This window comes from Topomyia yanbarensis, chromosome 2 (assembly GCF_030247195.1).
Source record: "Topomyia yanbarensis strain Yona2022 chromosome 2, ASM3024719v1, whole genome shotgun sequence".
NCBI lineage: Eukaryota > Metazoa > Arthropoda > Insecta > Diptera > Culicidae > Topomyia > Topomyia yanbarensis.
The window spans coordinates 126,969,763-126,977,422 of record NC_080671.1 but is presented as its reverse complement, the minus strand read 5'-3'; the positions used below and the strand labels follow the sequence as shown (position 1 = coordinate 126,977,422).

Genomic DNA, 7,660 nt, shown 5'->3' with positions numbered 1-7,660 from the left:
TCTGCCATAATTAACTATTAACCTAGTGAATCCTAGTGGTATAAGTTGTTTCAACTATTACTTGTTGACAATAACGGGTTCGATAACAATTTAAACTGTTTTCTTGTTCTGCATAAATGTGTGGTGAATCTTCCTGCAGCTGCCTGTATATTTGATGAACCATGTTATTTGATGGTATGAAGTGATATTTTTTAATTACACCATTTTCTCTTTCGTCTGTATAAAAATTAAAGTCGGGAGTTGACGGGTTATGTGGTGCCGTTTATAGTCACTATGTTTAGTTTCCTTTCCCTTCAAAAGGAAATTAAAAATAATACCTGCCCGTCTACTGTCATAGTTGCTACCTTATGCGCATTGGATTGGCTAGCGCAGATTTCACACCGAGCACACGTGATTGGTTATTTATATTTATATTTTCGCGCGCAAGACATATACTATGTACAGTCAACGGGGGTTCAGTTTGCGTCTTCCGTTGATAATTTTGATTAACTAAGATTAGTACGAGTTTTGTATAATCATATTTCATGGCAAAGATAATTGTCACTAGTGTCGACTTGAAAACGAACTAACATTTCATCAGCTTAGTCATGCATTATAATTTAGACAAATAGAAACAATAATTTAAAAAGCTGATTCGCAAGCGGCTCCATAGCTCAGTTGGTTAGAGCGTCGTGCTAATAACGCGAAGGTCGTGAGTTCGATCCTCTCTGGAGCCATTTTTTTGTTCGCTGCTCTTTAAGCGAAAACAAAAACAATTAGGTACGCATTAATGTTTCGTTGCATGAAATCAAACTACGGCGCGAAATCTAGGCTATCAGGGGCAGACGCGCGTGAGAAGTCTTATCAATTTAGTTGTGGCGCTTTAGAAATTATGGGTACGGACGGCTGTCTAACACGTGATACACAGTTACTAGAAAAAAGGATTCCGCGGCGATAAAGACAGTAAATATTTTTATTCTTGAAGTGAATGCGCAGTAAAATGTTGCTGTTTATTGGAATCATAATTGACCATGACATGTTACTGCGTAGAATCTTATTGCAATTGCATCCTTGATCTAATAATACTGATACACAGGAAAGGTTCACAAGTGAGTGCATAATATCTTTTAGTTGGAAAGAAGCAACTGATAAACATGCCTGTCCCCAGGTTTCTGCTTCGGGGGGTCTTGAAAATTTAATGGTTAATTCCATTAGTTTTAATCACATGGAATCACTAATTTTTACCCTAGAACGGTTTTGTGGGGTACATTTGTACCCCAGAGCTATTTGCAGTTCCTGTTATTCCGTTGCGGTTTATTTTAACTGCATGCAATCTTTATCATAAATCAATTTGATTATTAAATTTCCATTGAAGCAGGTGCAACCTATTTGTTTCACTTGACCAACTTAACAGCGCCCGCTTAAAATTTGTCTGTACCCCACAAAACCATTTACGTTAGTGTTTTGCCATGCCGTTCGGAAAATTTATTATATATTTTTCTAAAAGTAAAATATCGATACATAGTAAGCGAAAAACTTGTGTAAAATAAATAATATAATCTGTTATTTGATATAATAAAGCTACTATAGAAAAGTAACTAGAAAATGTGCCTAGATCGTTATCGTAATTTTTGCTTTTGCGGTTGAACGAGGCAAAACATGCGTGAATATGATTTGTATAGAATATGCACCACGCACCACTCGATTCGTCATCCTCTGTAGCCCAGGCTCTAGAACATACTACCTGTTTCTTCGATGACTTCCCGGTTCATATCCGTTACTGCATATTGCTGTATTTGTACTGTTCATATTGACGTTTGGTGTTCAAAAAAGCATCAGAATAAATGCACTTTTTGACCTGTTTTTTAATAATTTACTACTTGTTCAAAAAGCAATTTAATAATCTCTATAACGTCTTATAGATGGTCGAAATTCAAAAAAAAATATGCATATAAGAGCGATTTTAGTTCTGGGGTTCGAATGCACCCTACAAAACTGTTTACGTATAGAAAAAGTTGTAGGGTTAAATACTGCAAAGTTCAGACTTCAAAAGTATTCAAACTAGAGTTCCTATTACCGACTATTTTTGGTGCGAACCAGTACTGTAATACTGAAACCCTCAGTACCGGTAATCCAATTTGTTTTTCACGAAAGAACAGAAAACACTCCAAAGTGAAATTAGTAGTTCAAAAGGTAAAGTGTAAATAACAAATTGTGCCATCCGAAACGATTGATTCGCCTACCAATTGGCTATGGCACTTAGTCGGCGATCATCCATTTGTAGAGAATGATTTTTTATCAAACCGAATACAGACGCAACTCAGGTCATAAACTAATTATGTCGGCACATAATGAATAATGAGAATCAATCCAAACGAAGTTTATGAAAGATTTGAAAAAATCTAAAAACTTATGCTAGTAGAACATGATTTGAAATTTTATTTAAGATCCAAGTAATTGCAGTCGAACATTTCAACGTTTATATTTCATTAGCCATAGGGTAATTTCGGGAGAGATGCCGTGTCGGTGAGATGCCGCACTCTCTATATCTCGTATACAGAGTTATGTGATATTGCGAGTTTGTCTTTCAAAGCATAACAACAGTGGAGATGTAAAGTAATCCTTCTTATTAACCCACAAAAATATTATTAATGATTATATGAACCCAGTTGTATCGCGGAGTGTCGAACATTTTCAGAGAAAATCGTTCCTTTTCAAATTGTGCGATTATTTAAGGTAAATCGTGTAGCTGGCACCTTTTAAGAGGTATTCTGATCATGATTGCGGCCATCTATAATTTCAGAGGAAAATGTCGTCGTGCGGCATCTCTCCCCTACGATTGGGAGAGATGCTGCATCAAAATTGCGGGTGAGATGCCGAATTCGGTGTCAAAGGATGGTTGGTTAAAATGTATTTTTTCACATCAGAATGTCATTAAGGGGTTATAGACAAAGTTGTGGCGAAAAAGTGAGCTAAGTTCGTGATTTTTTTAAAGCGTTGTATGCAATTTTTTTTTTTTGAAAAAGCAAAAGACAGCTCGTTGGTAGTGCTATCGAAGTTCGAAAAAACAAGTTGAATTAAAAAATATATTGAAGGTTGCCGGAGTTATGGCCCATCTCCCGTAGCGAGTTTTTTTTTGGCAGAGGTTTGCGGTGAACGCTCTCCAAACCGAACCGCTCAACTGAAATCAAAAAAGATATAAGGTTATTGAAGAATAATGTATTGTGGTGCACTTGAATGGATCGGTTTCCCTAGCCAAATAAAACATCACTTAAAATCCAAATACAACCTAAAATGCTTCAAGAAGAGAGAACGCAAAAAAGATATCATCAACTTCTAAATAAACAAAACAAAATAAATATTGACAACTTGGATATAACAAAAGCGTACGGGTTATTAGTAGAAAAAGTTAACACTTGTGCAAAAGAAGTACTTATGAACAAAAAAATACCTATAACTCCCAAAAGAAAAGCTGCGCTTAAAGATCTTAGAAACGCACAAGAGAAACTGAAAAAAGCAAAAGAGGTAGGAATAGACATTGAATGGTATAGAAAGGAAATTAAAATAAAACGGCAACTCTACAAAGCAAAAATAAAAGAACACAAAGAAAAAGAAATAATTAAATTCTACAATGAGTTAGAGGATTTTGAAGTTGGAGAAAGAATGAAACGTTCATACAACTATTTGAAACAGTTTACTAGAAGCAAAGCAAACAAAAACCCAATAATCCCAATGAAAAAATGGATAACAGAATTAGAAAATTCCTCTGGACAAACTTTAACAATACCCAATGATCCAGTTAAAGAAAAACTAACCGAACCTCCAACAAAAATCGAAATTAGGGAAATAATTCGAAATCTTACAAATGGTAAAGCATCAGGCAAGGATGGAATTAAAAATGAATATCTTAAATATGCGAACGATGAACTAATAGAAGAATTATGGCTAATAATAAGGAAAGTATGGGAAACAAATGAAATACCGGACCAATGGAGAGAAGCTCTGCAGATACCTATACCCAAGAAGAAAGCCCCAAAAAATACTGCAGATTTCAGAAGAATAACACTGAGTAGCGTAGGGTATAAAATTTATACAACTTGGCTAGTTAGAAGATTAAAGGAATATTCTGGAGAACCGGGATATCATCAAGCAGCATTCGTTAATAATCGGTCAACTGATGATCAAATGTTTTACGTTAGAAGATATATGGAGGCATACTGGAATAGGGGAGAAACAGTGATAGTAGCATCATTAGATATAAAAAAAGCATTTGACATGGTGAATCTGGATTCAATACAGGAAATACTGTTTGAACTTGGAGTACCGCAACATATAATTAACAGAGTTAGACAGGCAATTAATTATGAGTTTACAAGTATTCTTTGGGAAGGCATAGAAACAGAGAAAAGAATGAAAGGAAAAGGCATTAAACAAGGTTGTCCAATGTCCCCATACATATTCACGTTAATAATCCAGAAAAATTTAAAAGAAGTTAAGGCTAAGTTTCCTTCATTAAATCTACTTGAATTGAATAATAAGCATTTACCTGTTTGTTTAGCTTTTGCAGATGACATATTAATAATAACGAAGTCAGTAAAAGAATTGGACAGCATTGTTAAATTATTAAAAGAAGAATTCAGGAAAGTAGGACTAGAGCTAAATCCAAGTAAAAGTGAAATTATTATTAGGGAACCTTCAACAAACAGAAAACTACCATTAACACTACTGATCGATGGAGACCAAATTAATGTTGTTAAAACGATGAGGTACTTGGGGACATATTTAACGGAAACTTTGGATAGAGCAAATACTACAAGAATTAGGTGTAGACAGGCAACAAATAGTGCAAAGATAGTGATAGAATTTATGAGAAAATTTAAACCAAGTTGGAAAATTGCCAAATTGATTTATATGACAGTGATTTCTCCAGCAATGACATACGGATTAAAAGGAGCAGCTTTATTAAAAAGAAACAGAAAATCAATAGCAAGGTACGAGATTCAAATAGTAAAAGAATTATTAAAATATTCCAGAGATAGACCAAGAGGTAGGATTAAAGTATCAAAATTACTTAAAGGTAAAACCGCAGTGAACAGAATAAGAGTATTGCAGCTTAAATATTGGGCACATATTCAAAGAAGGGAAAGGGGGCATCCCCTAAAAATTGCTCAACGATTAGAATTTAAAGAAAGGAAAATAGGCAGACCAGCAAAAACTTGGAATAATACAATAATGGAAAATAAAGAAAAAATACCAGAATTATCAGAAACTGAATGGAAAATCTTGGCGAGAACAAAAAATAAATTTAACAGAAAGGTGGAAGAGATGTACAACAAAATAGGTAGTGAAGAAGAATCTTGCTCTGAAATTGAGGATACGTAGATAAATAGGAAATAGGGTATAATTATAAAAATGAATCAAAAGAACAAATAACTATTTTGTAGGGTAGAAAAGGAAAGTTAGAGAATCTGTTAAAGGAAAAGCTTAGTGGCGCGTATATTGGGCTGTATTGGGAGGGGTATAAACAGAATCGAAAAGATGCAGGGTTTTTTACCTAACATACTTGGTTTTCCCTGCCAATAAAAAAAACAAATAATAAATAAATAAGAAACAACACAATTATTATTATTATTCGCAAATATTCCTTGATTATAATTATAAGAACACAGAGAAAAGTAAAGAGAAAACAAGATGATTACATACATATATGTACAAGTATGTGTGTAGATCTGTGTATGTGATATGTATGTATATGGGCAGGGCAATTGAAGCCATCCGTCTGAGGAACGTTCCGTCCGCTAGAGCGCCAAACATGCACTTTGTGTCTCGTAAGATGGTCCAGGTTTCCGCAATTCCAACACATCATGGATATGTCCGGGTCCTTGCAAGCTTCTGCCAAATATCAAACACCTGAAGTAATTCTCCGCTTGTTTATTCACTCGAGAGGTGGCCCTCAATTGGCACCCAACCATAAGTTGCCCTACCTCAAGCGCCTTGTCAGCAGCAGACGACAAAAAAAAAATGAAAAAGTCATCCCTGTCTGAGCCCCACGTACTCCTTAGTTAACCGGATCGTCATGAGCAACTCAACCAGGTTAAAATGCAGTTTCAGTGCACCTTTTAGCTCGTTAACAGTCCTGATATCATCCTGGTCTATACACATAATCACTGTGTACGGGCTTAAGGCTCTAACTTCTGCCCTTTCACCCAGTGATGTGGTAATAATCTCTTGTATAGTAGAGCTGTTCATCGTGGGGTCCTCCTTCAATTCGAGTATATGTATGTAATTGTGTATATGTGTGTATGTATGTAAACATGTATTACAATGTGTATATGTATGTAGGTATTGTATATGTATGTGTGTATGAATGTATGTGTATATTTTTATGTGTACATGTGTGTATCTATGTATTTTTATTTTATGTGTATATGTGTGTATATGTACATAAAAATGTTCCAAAAAAATGGTTGCATTATACACGGGATTGTTTTGTAGTGCACATATATAATCTATTAATGTGAAAAACTAATACTTATGGATAGAAGTCAGATCTTCCTCCAATTACAGCTCCTTGGAGATCTCCGATGGAACAACTTACACAAGTCCAACGGGCAGTGACACCAGACTAGAAAAACGGAAGCGCTGAGGAAAACACGGAGTCTATCAGTTTGTTTTTTTTGTTACTATTTCCCCTTTTCTTTCTTAAATAAGCAGGAATTCAAGAAATGTGGATGAGAGTCAAAGGAGACATAAATGGGAGATAGGAATGAAGGTAGAAAACTGCAAAAATGGTAAGTTTTATAGTACACATGTGTTATGTTATATATATATATATATATATATATATATATATATATATATATATATATATATATATATATATATATATATATATATATATATATATATATATATATATATATATATATATATATATATATATATATATATATATATATATATATATATATATATATATATATATATATATATATATATATATATATATATATATATATATATATATATATATATATATATATACAAATTGAACCAATATACTAAATACGCGTCGATTTCCTGCTTAAATGGAATCGAAAGTTTTACTGTAATGTTGCAATCCAATTGATGCAAACATTACAGTAAGGCGGGGCTAGTTGATGGAATGATGACCTCGGAACATGTCTGGCTCTGTACACGAAATGGGTCATCGGAAAGTCAATTGAGCTAACACCTTCCTAAATCCGTGAACCAAGTTATTTGCATGAATGTCTAAATACATGCAAACATCTTTTTTCTGTAAATCACTACCAGCTAGTGGGAGATAGAAAGGTTAACACACACACACACACACACTTGAATGGATCGGTTTCCCAATAAAAAAAAAATTTCCTGCAAAAAAACATGTTAGCATAGCATAGCATAGCAAAAACGACCGCACTCATCATGGATGTCTGATACAGTGAAATCTGTTTATACAATAGTATAGTTCACTGCACACCTGGCCATGTCCTTACGATCGCCAAAGGGAAGGAAATGTTAGTTGAATACCTACTTTATAAGATGCGGGAAACCCACGCAATCTTCATAGGCATTACCGATGTTAGAATTGGTTAGCAGGGAAGGAACATGGGATTGGGTTTGGAGTGCTTTATATAATATTCAAGTAAATGGATAATAA

At 34.3% G+C, this 7,660-nt stretch overlaps 1 non-coding gene across 1 annotated transcript; it reads left to right on the top strand.

The window, feature by feature from the left end:
• Positions 1–642: 642 nt before the first annotated feature.
• On the top strand, positions 643–716 carry Trnai-aau (transfer RNA isoleucine (anticodon AAU)). Its single transcript has one exon. It is a non-coding gene; the product is annotated as a tRNA-Ile (tRNA).
• Positions 717–7,660: the final 6,944 nt, after the last annotated feature.